The sequence below is a fragment of the Galeopterus variegatus genome, unplaced genomic scaffold (assembly GCF_000696425.1).
Source record: "Galeopterus variegatus unplaced genomic scaffold, G_variegatus-3.0.2 Scaffold8514, whole genome shotgun sequence".
Lineage (NCBI taxonomy): Eukaryota > Metazoa > Chordata > Mammalia > Dermoptera > Cynocephalidae > Galeopterus > Galeopterus variegatus.
In genome coordinates, this window is record NW_007734625.1 from 1,255 (window position 1) to 22,065 (window position 20,811).

The following is a 20,811-nucleotide window of genomic DNA, read 5'->3' on the forward strand; positions in this document are numbered from 1 at the left end:
TTTCGCATATAGTGGACTCCCTTCAGCTGACTCTGTGATGCTTATCCCTGACATTTCCTCCTGCCACCTCAATGCATCACAAATAAACATTTGTGTCACCTTCCCCTTTCCCATAGTCCAAGAATTTTCAAAGGTTTTAAGCAGGAGGAGAATCAGAAGCAATTATTCAGTGAGAACTGAAGGTTGAGGAGTCTGAAAATGATGTGAAATCTTTTCATGCCCTTCCTACTTTAACATCCCCTGCTAACAACAATAGACTCCACTCTTTTTATTAAGAACCATCTTTCCTAGAAACAAGGAGACACTAAAAGGGCCTCTGTGAAAAGACTGGGCAAGGGAAGTAGAATGATGTGAAATCTTTTCATGCCCTTCCTACTTTAACATCCCCTGCTAACAACAATAGACTCTACTCTTTTTATTAAGAACCATCTTTCCTAGAAACAAGGAGACACTAAAAGGGCCTCTGTGAAAAGACTGGGCAAGGGAAGTAGGAACAAAGCCACCTGGTACTGCTCCAGTGGTGAGAAGGTATTCATTCATTCAAACAAAAGCTACTGGGGACCCAAGGACATTTAAAACACAGCTCTTGCCCTTCAGGAATCTACAGTTTCATCAATCACATTTTCAGTCATGGAGACAAATTGGAAAGGAGCAGTCAAGTGTTTGCTGCTCTGGATAAATGTGAGGATGCATGAGATTTCACTTGGTTTAGACTACAGCCTAGAGGGGTGCAGTCTGTTATTCCCAAAAAACTGTCAAAGGATGGAATGAAAGATGTGAATCTCATCAAGATAGAGTCCTTGGAGCACATGGCAGAGATGAGCCCGCTCACAGGGAAAGAAGCGTGCCAAGATGGCGTGCGAAGTGATGCAGGAAGAAAGGACGCAGGCAGTGAAAGCCAGCATTGCAGCTCCCCTGGCACCATCTGTCCGTCCAGAAGAGGCTTGCTGACGCTGGTCAAAGATGGCACAGATCTCACACAGAGCATTTACTTGAAGATAGGCTGTTGCTTACAATGGTGAGTAAAAAAATTAGGTATGGTTTGTTTAGGCCAATTTTAGCATTTGCCCCAGATATCTTTTGCTGCACAACCAACCACCCCAAAATCTGTCAGCTTAAAAAAACAGCCATCCTATTATATCGTATGATTTTGAGGGCCAAACATTTGACTAAGACTCAGCTGGGCAAATGTCTTATTTCACATGACCTTACTTGGTGGTATTCATTTTGTGCATGGCCTGGTCTGGAGTGTCCAAGACAGCTTCACTCATCTGTCTGAGGCCACATGATGGATGGAAGGCTATGCACAGCTGGGACTGTTGACAAGAGTGCCCAATGTGACCACTCCGGCATGGCAGCCTCAGAGTTATTAGACTTCTTACATGGTGGCTCAGGATGCCCAGAGAACACGTTCCAGCAGATGGGAAGTGGAAGCTGCAAGTGCCTTAAGACTAAGCCAAGAGACTGCCACAGCATCACTTCCTCTGTATTCTTTTTTTTTTTTTTTTACATTTAAAAAGAGTAAGATCATAGAAAATATGTTCTCTGACCACAATAACAGAAGGAAATTTTCCCCTGTATTCTATACAGTCACAGAACTGCCCAGGCTCAAGGGAAAAAAATATAAACCCCTCTTATCAATGGAAGGAGTATCAAAGAATTTGTGGCCATCCTAAACCTCCACATCATTAACGAGGAAGCTAGAGGACAGAGCGCTGTACTCTTCTACCAACAGGGTGACAGACCCTCTGGTTTGCCCAGGACTGAGAGGCTTCCTAGTACTTTCAGGGCTAAACTCAGGATCATCCCAGGTAAACAGCGTCAGTTGAACACCCTACCTTCTGAGTTCCATTCTTGATTCACCTTGACTTTGGTAGACATGAAGGTTCTTCTCAGTTTTGCTTTCTGGTGTCTTCTTGTAGGAGATGTGTGTTTACGTGGGTGTGTGGTTCAAGTAAGAAGAAGAAAATGCACCATACGAGAAAGAGGGAAATTAAGGAAGGAATGTCCCATGCTATCTTTCCCATAAGTCACTGTTGGAGCTTATTTTTATCATTCTCACATGGCTTGCATTTTGTTTGCTTTTCCTCTGAGCCCTCCTTAGCCAAATGCCCAGGGCTGGATGATATCTAAGTACTGCAGAAGAGCAGAAAGCATAAGTTCAAATTCCTCCTTTGCCATGCTTATTAGTAATGTGACTTTGGGCAGATCCCTAAACCTCTCTGAGTCCTCATTTCAAAAGCAGGGATGATTTTACCCACTTGTGAACTTCTGATAGTCGATGTGCACATCAAATGAGAAATCATATATTTATTCAACATTTTTATCAGTGACTTGGATATGAGCCCTGATGACTTAGACTTTTTAGGCCATTTGCAGCTTTGGAGGGAATGCTAATACACCAGATAATGCTCAATATCCAGAAAGATTTGACAGGCTGAAAGGATGGGATAAATTTAATGAGGTAAACTTTGACAGAAAAAAAATTTGAACTTCAGTCTAAAAAAAAAAATACCCCAAAACCCCCAAGTACAGAATGAGGAACATGGATTAGTAGCAACACGTGTGAACGGATTTGGGAGTTTTAGTTAACGGTAGACTGGGTATGTATGAGTCAACAGTACCACATGACTACCAAAAATAAAAGCCAAAGCAGCCTTGAGCTGATCAAAGTGTGTCCAGAACTAGATTAAGACGGGCTTTCATCATCTTCTAATCTGAAATGGAGTAGCCACATCTGGAGGGTGTATTAATTTGAGGATTTCAACACTTTAACAGAGTTTAAAACAACAACTAAAGCCTACTTAGACAAGAATGTAGAAGATGGAATGAGAACTCAAAACGTGGAAGGGTAGATTTCTTGAAACACACTAGAAGTAATAGATTGGTTCTACATGGCCCCAAGAATAAGGAATTAAGGCCCAAGTGTAGAAGTCCCAGAGAAACAGATTTTATGTATTATAAGGAACAGTGACTCCTACAGAACTGTGTCCATGACGTTGTTCACGTCATGGGGCTTCCCTTCAGGCACGGCCCAGAATAAGAGCCCTTGGACACTAGGAAACTAGGAGGATGTGAAAGACTGTGTTCTCTAAAGACAGCCATGCCATATATCCCATCCCATATATTCTTAACAATGTGATGTTGTCACTTCTCCATTCGGAGGTGGGGTCTCTTCTCTCCCGTAAATGTGAACAGACCTTTGTATCTACCTTGACCAGCAGAGAAAATGATCCTATGTGACTTCTGAGGATAGGTCATACAAAGCATATATTTTCTGCCTGGATGCTTTCTCTTGGTACTCTGACCCTTGGAACCCAGTTGTCATGCTGTGAGTAAGCCAAGCAGCCACATGGAAAGGTCACATGCACATGTTCTACCTACATTCCCAGCTCTTTCCAGGCAACAACCAGCATCAACCTTTAGACAAGTGAGTGAATAAACCATCTCCCATCTCCCAACCTTCAAGACTTTGTAACCAAGGTCCCAGGCAGTATGGAGCAGAGACAAGCCAACCTGGCTATGCCCTGTCTGAATTCCTGACCCACAGAACCCATTAGCACATTAAATGGTTGTTTTTACACTACTATACTTTGAGATAATTTGTTATAGCAACCAAAGTAACTGGAAAAGAGGAATCCTATCTAAATACTATTGTTGCCCCCCTCTCCAGTAAGAAGGGGTAAGGAGTCTGAATGACAGGTAGGACTGGAAGGATGGGGTATCAAGAGATGGGTAAGAGTGCTGGGAGAGGAAAGTAAGAAGCAAAGTATAGAACAGATGAGATCAGAGGATTCAGAAACTCAATCTGATAACTTGGGAACTCTAGGCATGCAGTGAGTGGATCTTTACTTTACAAAGAGCCTGATCTGCCTTGCATCAAGGAGTGGTTCCTGATCGGTAAGGTTGAGAAGCCTGCCTCGGAGGGTGGTGGGAGGGTTTAAGCATATGCTATAGGAAAGAATTGGATATCAGATGGTCTGCCGGACTAGATGATGGCCTTTAATGCTCCTTTCAATCCTGAAATTCTATGAGGAAGTTCTTAGAAAACTGTAAAGCACTATGCATATGTTACACATCATTATGAATGTGTAACCTGTGGGCCTAATATTAGAGGTTTAATAGAAATATGTGGGTATCTGAAAGTCGAGACAAGGAGCTAACTTATTCTAATATGGTTAATGGAAGCACAACTGGATCCCCCTGGTGTTGGTGGCAAGATAAACTCCCACTATTCCATCCACCCTATTCTGACCTGAGTTACACATTACATTTTGGGCTTCAGGCAGTAAGTTCCTCATGAAGACGAGAGAAGCTGAGGAATGAGAGAGAAGTCCATGTGGGAAGCAGGTGATGCCTCAGATAAGCCCTTAGTCAGAGGGAAGGCGTAACCTCAACTCCTGGGGTCATATTTGTGGAACAATTTATTCATTACTGAAGAATAAAGGTGAAGACAAGCAGCACACAGTAGCAGCCCTTGTCCTGCACTCTCCAGATATTGCATTATATCTCTATTGATCCATTTATTGCAATAGCTTTTTAATTATTCGTTCAATTGGACTGACTCTTAACTTCTAAAGGGAAGAGATCATATGTCTTTATGTCCCCAGTGATTAACATAATATCCGAAAGAGAGCAGCAATTCAATAATTGTTTGATGGATGGGTAGATACAGGAAATAGCTGGTTGGCCAACTGGCTGAAAGGATAAATGATGGACGGAGTAATGGATAATTAATGGATGGATGGATGGATAGATGGATGGATGACAATTCCATTGGAATGGATTCTTGAAGGCTGGCAAGCCTACCACACAAGTGTGCACTTGCTATTCTGGTACTCAGAAATTTTGAAAGGAACTTTCTTATGGTCCTGAAACTGAAGGAACTCTATATTTTTAAAGTCTTTGGCTATCTCCTAATGACTGTATCTATTAAGGGCTCTGTCTTCTTTTAAGTTCCCCAAGAAGCAGACCCTAAGACAAAGAGTTGGGCTTGAGTAGCTCATTGGAGAGGTGAGCCCAGGAAGCACTGGTGAGAGAGAAGAAGTGAGACGGGCGAGGGAAGGACGCTAAGGGTACATTAACAAGTTTACTGCTGTGGGAGACTGGGACTCAATCCCTGCGTGAATCTCTGGGAAATGGTGTAGGAGACATCTCAGATGCAGACATCTCAGACGCAGCTCAACAAAGGAGCAAGGGAGCCGGGGTATTTATCCAGCAACTCCCATCCCTCAATGGGTGAGGCAGCTCCTAGGGAGGTTAACTCCCTGCATATCTGGTCTGTCCCAGTGCAGGCAAAGGAAGAGCCTGTGGCCAAATAAAGGAGAGCTGTGAGTACTTGCAGCATGGAGCCATCCACCAATGGGTAAGGCGAGTGCTGAGGGATTACTCGCAGGGCACTCACAACATCCTCTCAGGTGCCCTCCCACTCAGGCCCTAAGCCCAGCTCATGTGAGTTTTGGTCTGGGGCTGACTCTCTGGTCTGGGGCTGGGGGAGGATTCCCTGATGGCAAGAAGGTTGAGGCCAATCTTGGGTCATCTTTGCTCATGTGAGTTTTGGTCTGGGGCTGACTCTCTGGTCTGGGGCTGGGGGAGGATTCCCTGATTGCAAGGAGGTTGAGGCCAATCTCGGATCATCTTTACTCTGTTCTATTTGGCTACAATAGAAGCTACACAATTCTGTGTTGTCATTTTTCAAGCTTTATACTATCTTCTTCCCACCCATTCTCATACTGTACTTACATCTCAGTTAATGCTTCATTTTATGTATTGCTATAATTTTTGTTTTTAATCAAAATGTTGTTCATGAAGTCCCTTTGCTTTTGCAAAGTTGCTTGTCATCTGCCTCACTCTTCCATATGTCACGGCATTGAAGAGACCTGGGAGGGTCCAATGGTGATAGAGAGACTGAGGCTCAGGAACTGGAAAAAACTTACCTGAGGTCACCTAGCAACACAAAAACAGAGCTAGGATTAGAATTCAAGTCTCTAGGCTTGTAGTCCAGAGGCTGACAAACTATGGCCCTTCCTGGTTTTGTAACTAAAGTTTAATTAGGAATTTCATTTATATATGATGGATGGCTTCTTTCACACTACAGAGTGAATAGCAGAGGTGAACAGATGCAACAGAGACAGTATGTGGCTCACAAAGCCAGATGTTTACTATCTGACCCTTCACAGAAAATGTTTGCCCAGTTCTAGGCCATTGTTTATTGTATTTTCTCCTAATTCCTAACTCTCACTTTATATACAGTCACACTGTCCTCTTACATACAGTCTCTCATTTAACTTCATGTTATCTTTTATGGCTGAGTAGTATTCCACTGAGTATATGTACCACATTTTCCTTATCCAGTCATCTGTTGATGGACATAAAGGTTGATTCCAACTTTTGGCTATTGTAAATAGAGCTGTGATAAACATGGGTGTTCAGATGTCCCTTCAACATGATGATTTCCATTCCTTTGGGTATATTTCCAACAGTGGGATTGCTGGATCATATGGCAGTTCTATCTGTAGTTGTTTGAGAAACCTCCATACTGTTTTCCATAATGGCTGCACTAATTTACAGTCCCACCAACAGTGTAGAGGGGTTCCCCTTCCTCTGCATCTGCATCAGCATTTGGTATTCTCATTCTTTTTGATAATGGCCAGTCTAACTGGGGTGAGATGATATCTCAATGTGGTTTCAATTTTCATTTCCCTGATGTTTAGTGGCATTGAGCATTTTTTCATGTGTCTGTTGGCCATTTGTGTATCTTCCTTTGAGAAATTCCTGTTCAGCTCCTTTGCCCATTTTTTAATTGGGTTACCTGCTTTTTACTGTTCAGTAACTTGAGTTTCTTGTGTATTCTGGATATTAATCCCTGTCTGTATATGTAGTTTACAAATATTTTCTCCCATTCTGTAGGTTGTCTTTTCATTCTGTTAATTGTTTATTTATTTATTTATTTATTTTTCTGCTGTACTGAAGTGTTTTAGTTTGATTTAATCCTGTTTGTTTATTTTTTGCTTTTGCTGCCTGTGCTTTTGAGGTCTTATTCATAAAGTCTTTGCCCATTCCTACTTCCTGAAGTGTTTCTCCTGTGTTTTCTTTTAGGAGTTTTTTAGTTTCAGGGCTTGAATTTAAGTGTTTAATACATTTTGAGTTGATTTTGGTGTATGGTAAGAAGTACAGGTCTAGGGCCGGCCTGGTGGCGCACTTGGTAGAGTGCGGCACTTGGGAGCACAGCAGCGCTCCCGCTGAGGGTTCGGATCCCATATAGAGACCAGTCCGCTTGCTGGTTGAGCGCGGTGCGGGCGCGACACCGAGGGTTGCGATCCCGTTGCCAGTCTTGGTACGGGCGCGACACCGAGGGTTGCAATCCCGTTACCGGTCACGAAAAAAGACAAAAAGGAACAACAACAACAAAAAAAAGTACAGGTCTAGTTCCAGTTTTCTACATATGAATCTCCAGTTTTCCAAGCATCATTTATTGAAGAAGCAGTCCTTTTCCCAATGTATCCTCCTGTTGCCTTTGTCAAAGATCAGTTAGCCATAAGTATGTGGGTTTATTTCTGGGTCCTCTATTCTGTCCCACTGGCCCAAATGTCTATTTTTATACCAGTACCATGTTGTTTTAGTTACTATAGCTTTGTAGTATAATTTGAAGTCAGGTAGTGTTATACCTTCAGCTATTTTTTTTTGGCTCAGGATTGCTTTGGCTACTTTGGGTCTTTTGTTGTTCCATATGAATGTTAGGGTTGTTTTTCTATTTCTGTGTAGAATGTCATTGGTATTTTGATGGGTACTGCACTGAATCTATAGATCACTTTGGGTAGTATGGACATTTTCACAATGTTAATTTTTCCATTCTAAGAGCATGGAATATCTTTGCATCTTTTTGTGTCCTCTTTAATTTCTTCCAGTAGTGTTTTGTAGTTCTCATTGCAGAGATCTTTCATCTCCTTGGTTAAATTGATTCCTAGGTATTTTATTTTTTTGGCGACTATTGTAACTGGGCTTGCTTTTTTGCTTTCTTTTTCTGCTGGTTCATTATTGGACTGTAAAAACACTATTGATTTTTGTGTGTTGATTTCATATCCTACAACTTTGCTGAAATTGTTTACCAACTCTAAAAGTTTTTTTGTAGTCTTTAGGTTTTTCTATATATATCATTTTGTCATCTGCAAACAAGGACAATTTGACTTTGTCTTTTCCAATCTGAATGCCTTCTATTTCTTTCTCTTGCCTGATTGCTCTGGCTAGTACTTCCAATACTACATTAAATAGGAGCAGTGAGAGTGGCATCCTTGTATTGTTCCTGTTCATTTAGGATGATACTGGCAGTGGGTTTGACATATATGGCTTTTATTGTGTTGAGATAGTTTCCTTCCATACCTAATTTGCTGAGAGTCCTTATCATGAAGGGATGTTGAATTTTGTCAAATTCTTTTTCTGTATCTGATAAGATAATCACATGGTTTTTGTCCTTGATTTTGGTGATCACATTTATTGACTTGCATATGTTGAACCATCCTTGCATCCCTGAGATGAATCCCACTTGATCATGGTGTAAAATTTTTTTGATGTGTTGCTGTATTCTGGTTGCTAATATTTTGTTTAGGATTTGTGCATCTATGTTCATCAGAGATATTAGCCTGTAGTTTTCTTTGTTGTTGTATCTTTGTCTGGTTTTGGTATCAGGGTGATGCTCACAGAATGAGCTTGGGAGAATGGCCTCTGTTTCAAATTTTTGAAATAGTTTGAAGAGAATTGGTATTATTTCCTTTCAAGGTTTGGTAGAATTTAGCAGTAAAGCCATCTGGTCCTGGGCTTTTCTTTGTTGGGAGACTACTGATTACAATCTAGTTTATAATAGTCTCTAATGATTCTTGGTATTTATCTGGTATTGGTTGTAATGTCTCCTTTTTCATTATTGATTTTTTTTGTTTAGGTCTTCTCCTTCTTTTAATTAGCCTAGCTAATGGCTTGTCTATTTTGTTTATCTTCTCAAAAAAACACTTTGTTTCATTGATCTTTTGTATCATTTTTTGGTCTCTATTTCATTTAGTTTATTTCTTTCCATCTACTAATTTTAGGGTTTTATTGTTGTTGTTTGTCTAATTCTCTGAGGTATAGCATTGGTTTGTTTATTTGAAATCCTATTATTTTGATGAGAGCATTTATTGCAATAAACTTCCCTCTTAGTACTATTTTTGTTGTATCCCACAGGTTTTGGTAAGATGTGTTTTTATTTTTATTAGTTTCAAGAAATTTTTTGATTTCCTGTTTAATTTCTTCTTCGAGCCATAGGTTGTTCAGGAGAGTGTTGTTTAATTTACATGTATTTGTGTAGTTTCGTGAGTTTTGCTTGTTATTGGTTTCTATCTTTAATCTGTTGTGGCCTAAAAAAAATACTTGAAATTATTTCAATTTTTAAAAATTTGTTGAGGCTTGATTTGTGACCTAACATGTGGTCTATCCTAGAGAATGTTCCATGTGATGATGAGAAGAATGTATATTTTGTAGTTGTTGGATGAAATGTTCTGTTGATATCTTCCAGGTCCAATTGGTCTAAAGTGTAGTTTATATCTTATATTTCTCTGTTGCTTTGTTGCCTAGATGATCTGTCCAGTGCTGAGATAAGGGTGTTCAGTTCCCCTACTATTATTGTATTGGGGTCTATCTCTTTCTTTAGGCCTAATAGTGTTTGCTTTATATAATTGGGTGATCCAGAGTTGGTTGTATATATATTTATGATTATGTCTTATTGCTGGATAGATCCCTTTATCATTATGGAGTGGCCTTCTTTTCTCTTTGTATGGTTTTGGTTTAAAGTCTGTTTTATTCGTTATAAGAAGAACTAGTCCTGCTCATTTTTGGTTTCCATGTGCATGGTATATCATTTTCCATCCCTTCACTATTAGTGTGTGTCATTACAGGTGAAGTGAATCTCTTGAAGACAGCATATATTTGTATAGTTTCCTGAGTTTTGCTTATTATTGATTTCTAGTTTTACTCAAAAAAAAGCTAGTTAGGGGCCGGCCCGGTGGTGCACTGCTACAGTGCGCCACTTGGGAAGCGTGGTGGCGCTCCCACCGAGGGTTCGGATCCCACATATAGACCGGCCTCTCACTGGCTGAGCGAGGAGCGGGGGCAACACCGAGGGTTGCGATCCCGTTGCCGGTCCCGGTCCGGTACAGGCATGACACTGAGGGTTGCGATCCGTTGCCGGTCACGAAAAAAAGACAAAAAGACAAAAAAAAAAAAAAAAAAAGCTAGTTAGGTCTAGTTTTTTAATGTAATCAGTAAGTCTGTGTCTTTTGAATAGGGAGTTTAAATCATTTACATTTAGGGTTGTTATGGAAAGGTATTGTCTTACTCCTGGCATTTTATCAATTTTCATTAGGATGTTTTAGATACCTTTTGATTCCTTCTTCCCCTTTTATTATTTATCTTCAGTGTCTGTTGGGTTTTTGAGGTGGTAAGATAAAGTTTCTTTCTCTTTCCCATTTGCATTTTTGTTCTACCAGTGGATTTTGTTATTTCTTGTGTATTCATGATAGTGATTATCATTTTTCAGATTCCAGTAGCAGGACTCCTTTAAGGATTTCTTGTAGGGCTGTTCATATGGTGGTGAACGCCCATGGTTTTTGTTTGTCTGGGAAATACACTATTTCTCCTTCATTTCTGAAGGATAGCCTTGTGGGTATAGAATTCTTAGCAGGAAGGTTTTTTGTTTGTTTGTTTGTTTGTTTGTTTATTTTAGTATATGAATATATCATTCCATTCACTACTGGCCTGTAGAGTTTCTGTTCAGAAGTCAGCTGTCAGTCTGATGGGAAATCTCTCATAGATGACTTAATGCTTTTCTCTTGCTGCTTTTAGAATTCTCTCTTTGTCTTTGCACTTTGCCACTTTGACTATGTGTCTTGCTGAGGACCTTTTTGGATTGAATCATTTGGGGATCTTTGAGCTTCCTGGATCTGAAGGTCATTGTTCCTCCCTTTACCTGGGAAGATTTTATATTATTTCACTGAATAGGTCTTCAATGCCTTTTCCTTTCTCCTCCCCTTCCAGATCACCCATGATTCCAGATGTTTGTGTGTTTAAGGTTTTCTGCTATCTCTCTTAGGTTTTCTTCATTTTCTTAAATTGTTTTTTCTTTTGTCTTCCTGGGTTATTTTGAAAAGACCATCTTCAAGGTCAGAAATTCTTTCTTCTGTTTGCTCTAACCTGCTGCTTAAGCTCTCTGTTATGTTTTTTATTTTGATGAATGAATTCTTCAGGTCCAGGAGTTCTGCTACATTCTTTTTTAAGGTATTAATCTTTTTTAAAAATTTCCTCCTTCCAATCCTGGATACTTTTTCTCATTTTGTTGTGTCATCTGAGTCTTCTTGTATCTCACTGAGTTTCCTTAAGATTCTTGCTCAAAATTCCTCTTCAGTTATTTCAAGGGCTTCCTGCTCTGTGGGGCCTAGTACTTGAGAATTATTGTATTCTGTTGGTGGTGTCATATTTTCTTGTTTTCCATACTTCAAGTTTCTCTACACTGATGCCTGGTCATCTGGTAGAGCAGTTGCTTCTTCTATTACTCTGGAGTGCACTTTGAAGAGAGAGACTTCCTCCTGTAGATGTGTTTTATATTGACCATTGAGTAGGGTGTTTTAATATTGGTTTCAGGTAGACGCAGTAGTGTAGTCTCTGTGTGAGTACTTTGGCTGTATTCAGAGTTGGAGTTGCATATGTGTGCCTCCATAGCCTAGGTACTGGACACTTAGTGATTCTTTGCTGAGGTTAGTGACACTGTTGGTTTGCTGAGGATGCAAGTCAGCTCTAAAATCTTTGGAGAAGCACCTCAGTGCTCTGTTGCTCATTAGCAGTGGTGGGTGACCCTAGGTGGTCTTGTTGGTTCTCTGGCTAGGGTCCTGTGACCCCAGTGGGTGCACTGTGGTATACCTGAGCTCCTCAGCTTGAATGGGTGATCCTGGGTGGGTTTTTCCTTTTCTCTTTCCTACAGACAGAGGACCCTCCTGGGTCCTTGCTTCCCCCAGTCAGGGGATGGGTTTGTGGTGACTGGGAATTTTCTTCCTCACACTGTTTGGGTATCCTGAGTTTCTGCAGTCTCATGGTGTTCTGTGTGTGTCTCTTCCTGATCAAGATAGTCTCATGGGTTGTGCATGTACCTACCACCCCCAGGTGTTCTATCATGCATGGTGGCATAATTCCCCCTGTGGGCTGGGCCATTTGGTCATGGGTCTGTGCTCACTCACCTCTTTCACCAGGCTCCACTGATGACTCTCCTGTCAATGCTTTCGAGTGGTCAGTGGGCCACCTATAAGGCAGTGGTGGTTGCTGCAGTGGCAGCAAGCTGCCCTCACAGTGGCAGAGGCTTTGGCAGTGGCTGTGGTGGACCACTCATGAGGCACTCATGTCTACAGTAGCAGCAGGGGTTGAGGTTCATGGCTGGTGAGGTCCCTGTGGGCACTGCTGATGTCAGTTGGGTGGGCAGAGGGCTTCCCACAGCTGGCAGACAAATTAATCTTAAACTTGCACACCACACATGACTTTGACAATACTCACAGTGGTCTATACCCTGTTCAATGAGAGAAGTCCACTGTTTCTTCCATCAAGCCTCATATCCCTTGGGCTCATGCTTGCCCTTAGATTAACTCCTAAATACCCACCTTTAGGCCAAGCACCTCATTCAATAGACTCATGGCTTTCTGTAAGGCTGAGTAACCTTAGGTGTATGTCTCTCATGTTTTCTTTTTGTCTTCAACCCAAACAGATAGCTCTAGTAAAAGATAAATTATAAAATTCCAGGATCACACTTGGTTGCTGTAACAATATTAAATTCCTAAAATTCCTATGATCTTTTCTAAATGCCTTCTCTAAAATTCTGTATTTCTCTCATTGCAGACTAACAACCAACAATCTTCAGCCCAGCACCAGTCTATACATTGAGTGGCACTGGAAGAGTTCCCCCTTCTTTATTTTCCAAGATGTGCTGGTTTCCTTGTGTGTGCTACTTGCTATGTTTCTCTCCCATCCTCTCAGTACTAGCCCTGACTATTTCCTTGTTTCTATGTTGAAGCAGAATTGAACCTTCATTATAGATTGTTAAAGAGGTTTTGATTCCCTTGATAAACTCTGCCTACTAAAAATGCTGGCTCCCCACTTTACTGATTCTCTCAGGAATGGCTGCACCATGCCAGGTTCTTTCTCTGCTACTCTAAGCATGCCGCCTACATTTGGGTGGTATCTGTCACTTAGCCAGAGCAAAGGGAGGGACTGACTGTTTAATGTCTGTGTGACAGGAAGTGTCATTTCCTCATTGGATCCAAGCTGAAAATAGATTTCCCCGCTGGGCAGAAACAGTGCAGCCATGACACTACCTGTATCCTGTTGTCATCCTGGGAACTACGTCTCCCACCACTCTTGCTTGCCCCCAGATGAAGCCCTACTTGATTGACTGATTGCATTCCTACTTGATCATATCATACTGAATATCAAGTAGCTAGAATATTCATTGAATGACAGCTACCTTCCCAGAAAGCTGCGTTGTCCCCATGGATTCAACTTTCCCTTCAAGGTACTAAGAATCAGTAGATAGGCATTTTTTTAATTAGAAGAGATAGGTGCCTATCTCAAACTACACCAATCCTCGCATCTGAAGTGTTAGTTGCCAAAGTACGCGGTGAGGTAACATTTTAAAATAAATAATATTTTCGCTTTTACTCTGGGTTTGTGTTTAGACTTTGATGACTAGATTTCTCTAGAAGACAAATTATTTGGGGAATGGTTTGAGAATAGAAGTGGCTTCGGTTCAAATAAAAGTTTGTCACCATCAGACATTTTGCCTCCACACGCTTTCATTTCCTACTTTTAGCTCCAAGATTTGTTAATTCTCCTGTATTTCAAAGGCAAGAGGTGCCAACACTGACCAAGGCAGTGGGGCGCTGAGCGGAGGGGAGGAGCTCCTGACTTTGGAGAAATACATAACAGGTAAGTGCTATTTTAAATACTTGGAAAGAAAAATGTCCATTTTTAGTTACAGGGAATTTTTTAAAAAGATTAAAAATACTAAACTTTTTAAAGATACAAGACATGCCTTATTAAATTAAAATTTTGGACAAATGCCAAAAAAGTACTATCGTTTGAGAAAGCTGTGACAAATGTAAAGGTTCTGTTTCCTCAATCCATCAAAGTCTCATATTCTAGGAAACCCGAGATTCACAGCTTTCAAAACAACTTAAATCCTTAAATCACAACATTTTGTAAGCTTCTGGGCCATCACAGGAATTCAGGGTATTTCAAAGATCGTCTTCCTTCTTCCTGACCTCCCTCCTTCGTGTTGATTCTAGCAGCTGATATTTAAAAATCAGGACAACAGGAAAAATGCTGTTTTCCCTCTGCTGATTTAAAAAAAGAATTGTGAATTCAGACATGACTGTCACTCATAGCCCCAATGTGTGACTGGCAGTTTTTACAAAGTTATTTTTCTTTCAAAACAAGGGTGACATTTCCTGCATAAAACAAATCCTCCATCAACCAGGAAACACAATCATTCAAGTTTTTGGCACACTACTTTTGGGAGAAAGAGGCAATTGAAAAGAAAACCAGCTAATGTTGAGCACATTTGTTTATAGCAACTTTGCAGGCTGTATCCAAGTCACACAGATTCCACATGATTTCTTTCTCATTCTGCATCTGTGGCTTTGGTCAGTGATGACTGATAATTATGATGTTGACCCTCAGGCACATTAAGATTCTGACCATCAAAAGAAGAGTAAATATTATTTGATGTACCATCCTTACTAAGGCAAGAAATTAGACCAAAACATTTCAGAAAGATTTTCAACATGAGTTGAAACCTTCATGTTAACTGATTAAAGAGACTAGAATCCAGTACTCTTGTTAAACTATCACCTAGTCAGTGAAATGAGAGAGTTCCATTAGAAAGTTCATTTACTTATCCAGCAAAGACTTATTAAGCACTTGATTTGTACTAAATGCTGTGCTCAATACTGGGAATATAGAAATGAACAAAAGAAGTTCCTGCACTCATACAACTTATAGGTTAGTGGGAGACATAGATATAAAAATAAATAATTTATAATTGGAATTGTGGTAGGGACTACAAAAAGGAAGTACAAGATGTTATAAAAAGAAAAATCATAGGGACAGGGAGCCTAATCTAGGACTCCTAAATCCCGGTAGTAAAAGCACGTGCAAAGGCACTGAGGTGGGAGGGAGACTCACCCGTCAAAGAAAATGAAAGTAGGAAAACAGAGATAAAACAATATAAATAAGAAACCAGAGATGAGGCCAGAGACTAGGCAGTGCCTAGATCAGTCAAGACTGATCGTTGAACATAAAAACGAGTTTATATTTTATCCAGGTAGCAAGGAGAAACTGTGGCTGAGACTCTTTATTTGTCCCCTAATATCTGTTCTGTCCTGCCTTTAGCAACAGAACTCCAGAATTCTAGGCAGGCACATGGTCACCTAAGATACAAACTACATTTCCCAGAGTCCCGTGTGACTGAGTCCTGGCCAATGAGGTGTAAGCAGAAATGATAGAATCAACTTCTGGGAAGTGTCTTTAAAGAAAAGTGTGTGTTCTTCCTTTTTCCATCAGGTGCAAATACTGACATGATAGAAGTTTGAGTCACCTCCTTGGACCATAAGGTAGAAGCCACATACTGAGGATAGCAGTGCTAGAAGGTCAAAGAAGGCTGAGTTCCTGTCATCATGGGGGGGGCTACACTAGTCCTAAATGGAGACTTCTGGGCTTCGTCCATATGAGAGAATTACACTGAATTACACTTTTATTCAAGCTACTCTTATCTTATGCTTCCTGTCAAGTCTTTGCTGAGCCTCTTCTTAATTGATACTGAACTCATTACTTAAAAATAGAGTTTAAAGATAGGTCTTTCATGATGGGATTATAATCTCTTAAACCTACAAATTTCTATGGCTTTTATGACATGCCTCAATACTTAAAATAAGAAACAAAACCAGTGCAAAACTTGTTTCCTTGTACATTTGTTTTTTTATTCATGCACTTAATTATTCGGCACCTGCTATGTGCAAAGGACTTGTTTTAGGCGTTTGAGAGGACAAAACACAAACAATTCTATGCCTGCCCTAAAAGAAATTATAATTTAGAAACACTAGGAAGTAGTCACTAGTAAGATGCAAATGACCAAAGAAGACAGTTAAGGAAGACCTTATGTTAGGAACATTCAGAGATAATAAAACTGTAATACACTGAGTATGAGAGAGTTTATAAAGCTATCATATAGCTTAAGCTCATGTAATTCCTCCGTTCCAATTCAGAAACTATTTAAACTAATACTCTAAGACACAAATTATCAGCACAGCAGAAAACTTTAGAGAAAACCATTATTTGTCCAATTCATCAATTAATAGGACTCTGCTGACCTGAGCAGACCACTCAGGCAAAGTAAATAGGCAAAGATCATTTCCTCTTTTGCAATCAGGGATTAACAAAGAAAACTCAGCCAAAAACTGGACTTCAAACACCTGCTGAAGAAATCTGTTTTGTCACTATTATTGCCAAAGCTAGTCCCCAATTATAAGTTTATCATAGTTGCTGAGACCTTACTTAAGAATTAACACTGCAGATTCATAGGAGAGAAACTTGATTCTATGTTTAGAAGCACAGTTGAAGAACCAAATGCCTCAGCAAACAATCCTTTAAGACCATTCATGAGCTCACAACGGCGAGAGGACACACATGGAAGACAGTGCGCTATAAGATCTTGGCAGAGGAGCAGCAGCAGGGAGGGAAGGGCTGGTTTTGAGCACGTTTGTTCCAGGGATTGTGTACGGAATAAGAATTTAATATTTAATATTTATAACATCTCTGTGAGATTTTAATGTTATCTCCTTTTACAGCTAAAGAAGCTGAGACTGAAGATATGATTTGCCTTGGTCACAGAACGAGGCACAGCTGGACAGCAATCCAGATGTATTCTGCCCATTAAGTCAGGTTACCTGAAGCTCTGTGGGAAACTGCATCTTCATCTGTAAACTGGAGGTGGGGGTGTTAGCAGATGGTCTCCAGGGACATTTTCCTTGTAAAGGCCAAGCTATGGTTCTCCACTTAACAGCTAACAAACCCATTGCCAACTCTTTGGGGTGCCCTCCAGTCCCAGTAATAGTACACTCTTCCCTTTGACTAAATTTAGTACAATAAACCGTCTCTACAGCTATTCTTCATGTTATTTGAAAACACCTTAAGATGTATGGAAACTGGCACTCTCAAACACTACGGTACAAACTTTTATGAGACAAAGAACAAAATGAAAAAAATTCTGACAATATTGACACATTTTTAAGTGATTTCAGTGATCCTATTTGATGATGGGTTATTTCTCTGTCATGTAAAAACGTGGAGGCAGGCCGGTGTAGCAGCTCTGCTCCATGAAGTCCTTGGGGACCTAGGATTCTCCCAGGTCAATGCTGTGTCATCCCCATGATGTGGGTCTTTTCTTCATGGTCCAAGATAGCAACAATCCTTTGCTTAGCAACAATTCCAGAAATAACATCTGCACCCCAGGAATTAGGACAAAGGAAAAAGATGGGAGAAAAAGTGCATACAGCTGTCTTTTAAGGGACAATATCAGAAATGCCACGTCATACTGGTGCTTACATCTCACTGGCCAGAGTTTAGTCTCAGGGCCAAGTGTTCCTGCAACAGAGACTATGAAATGTAACCTTTATTCTGGGCAGCCATATACTCAGCTAAAAGTCTGAGGCTTTATTATGAAGGAAGAAGAAGAGATTACATGTTGGTAATAATCAGAAGTCTCTGCCAGTAAGTGAAAAAGGAGCAGAGAAGTTTGTACTTCATGATACTATGTATGAAGAAAAGGATATATATGTATGTACACAAAATGTCCTCAGAAACATTCAAGAACTGACAGCAGCTACAAGCTTTTGGAGAATGGAACTAAGGGATTTTGAGTTCCTTATAACCCTTTAATACCGTTTAAATTTTCACCAGGAGTATGTATTGCTTTTAAACTTTGAAAATTTAAATTTTCAAAATTGATTAAATTGAAAAAAATGATAAAAGAGTGGATCAAGAAAGTAGATAGAAATATAGACAAATATTAAGGAAATCGTTCTTGGGAATATACAGCAAAAATAAATTAAATACTATAGATAGGATGTGATAAAACAAAACTGTCATTATTCATAGTTGATATGATGTATAAATAGTCAATCACAGAGAAGCTACACAAAAATATGAGTTAATTAAAGAGCTGAGCAAGTTTTCTAGATAAAATATCAATATATAAAAGTCAAATGCATTTCTATACATTAGTACAACTAAAACATATAATTTTGAAGAAACACCATTTACAATAGCATGAAAAACATGAAGTACCTACAGATAAATCTACTAAATATGTGCAAGGCCAAATGGAGAGAATTACACAACCTCTGTGAAATTTATTTAAAAGAAAAAAATAAAAGAGGACTTATTATGCCATGTTGACTTATCAGAAAATTGATGTTATAAAGACAATGTCAATTGTTTTCTAATTAATCTACAGGGTCAAAGTAATTTTTAATAAAATTTTTTTTTAATTTTTAAATTTTTAAATTAATTTTAAATTTTTAAATTTTTAAAAATTTTTAATAAAAAAATTACAACAAGCTTTTATTTTTAACTCAACATCCTGTATTCTAAAATTTATATGGAAGAGCAAAGTGTCAAGAATAGTGAAGACACTCCCAAAAAAGGACAACAGAATGGGGGATATGTCTTACCAGATATCAATACATATTATAAAAATGTAGTTGTTAAAAAAGTGTGGTATTGACAAAGTGGGTGCATTGTATGACATGTGAATTATATCTCAAAAAAGCTGTTCGAAAAAAATAAAATAAAATAAGAGCACGAGAGTGTAAACACAAAATTCAGTATAATGGTTACCTTTGAGAGGGAGAGAAGGGAACAGAATCAGGGAGGGACCTACAGAACATTTCATAATAAGATGCTTTTTATTAAATTAGATGATGGTATATATATATATGCTGTATCATAATTCTTAATACCATAGATACTAAAAATATTTTAATGGCCAATAAATACATATTAAAATGTTTGACCTCTCTAATATTAATGAGACAACAATCATATTATTATTTTTAAGGCTCTGAAATTACTAAGGGTTGGCATTGGTGTGGCAAAACACACACTTTTATACACTGCTGGGTAGGAGTATGTTGTACATTGGTAAAAGCTTTCTGGGGAACAAATTTGACAGTTTGTATCATGAGCCTTAAAACATGCATTCTCTTTCACTCAGTATTTCCACTTCTAGGAATACATTTATATTGCTCTCTACTTGAGTCTGGGCTGGTCCTATGACTTGCTTTGACTAACAGGATGGAGCTGGCATGGCACACTGGGACTTCCAGGCATAGGCCTTAAGAGGAAGGCCTTCTTGGAAGCCAGCCACCATAAAGAAGCTCAGGCTGCACTATGGAATGACAAAAGGTCATGTGGAGAGATAGTCAGGAGGAAGAGATAATGTCTTCGATGGTGTAACCCCAGCCACAGGCCAGCTGAATGCAGCCACATGAGTGACCTCAGCTATACCATGGGGAGCAGAACATCCCAGCCGAGCCTGGTCAACCCACAGAACAGTGAGAAATAAATCACTGTTGTTGCTTCAAGCCACTAAGTTTGGGGTGGTTTGTAATGCAACAACAGAACTGAAACAATATTCTAAAGAAATAATGAGAGAGATGAACAAACATTTATGTACAAGGCTATTAACATAATTATTATTTGCAATAGCAAAAAATTAGAATTCATCTAAGTGCTCATCTTGGACTTCTTTGTTTCTTTGGCCGCTCAGCATCCATTTATCCTTTTATTTGTAACAGAACCCAGAATTTCCTTTACAAAAACCTCTTCCCTCATTTTAGTCAATGTGATTCCAATGAGGTTTCTCCCTACACTGGAAGTGGACATATGACTCAGAGTTGGCACCAGATCCCCCTGGCATTGGCTCAAGGATGGGCCATGACTAATGCAATGTGGTCACAATCAGAGTGAATCCTGGACTTGTGCAGGGGCTACAAGAAAGTGTCTTTTCTTTTCTTTTTTTTAAGACTGTTAGCAGAATGATTGAAGAAGAGAGTTTCTGAGAGACTGGTAACTAAGCGAAACCACAGGAAGTAGGGCTGAGAAATGGAGAGAACCAGGTCTAGATGACATATTTTCATCCCTAGATCAAGCGATACCCTGGATTTTCTGGGTTTAATAAGACACTACAAGTTCTTTTTTTTTGGCTTAAGCCAGTTCAATTGGATTTTATGGCTTTTGGAACCAAGATTTTTAACGAATATAAGGCCTATGTTAGTCAGGGAAAGTTTATTTGCAAAGGAACAGACATCTACCCAAACTAACTCCAGAAAAGAGAGGAAGTAAAGGAAGCAGAGAATCTTATGAACTTCATGGGAACTAGAACATTACCAAACTGCAAATCTCTCCATTTCTCATAGTCTTTATTTTAAACGTCTACATCGTTTCTTTCTGTTTTTATAGCTGGCTTCCTCTGTCCCCATCACACAGAAATCATCATAACAACCTCAGCAGCCAGATTTTTTTTTTTTTCCTTTTTGTCTTTTTTCGTGACCGGCAACGGATCGCAACCCTCAGTGTCGCGCCCGTACCAGACCGGGACCGGCAACAGGATCGCAACCCTCGGCGCTGCCCCCGCACCCCGCTCAGCCAGTGAGCGGCCGGTCTGTATTTGGGATCTGAACCCTCGGCGGG

At 39.8% G+C, this 20,811-nt stretch overlaps 1 pseudogene; it reads left to right on the forward strand.

Annotated features, from left to right (window-relative positions):
- The first annotated feature begins 767 nt into the window (after positions 1-767).
- LOC103608515 overlaps positions 768-20,811 on the forward strand; it is a 27,483-nt pseudogene continuing 7,439 nt past the window's right edge.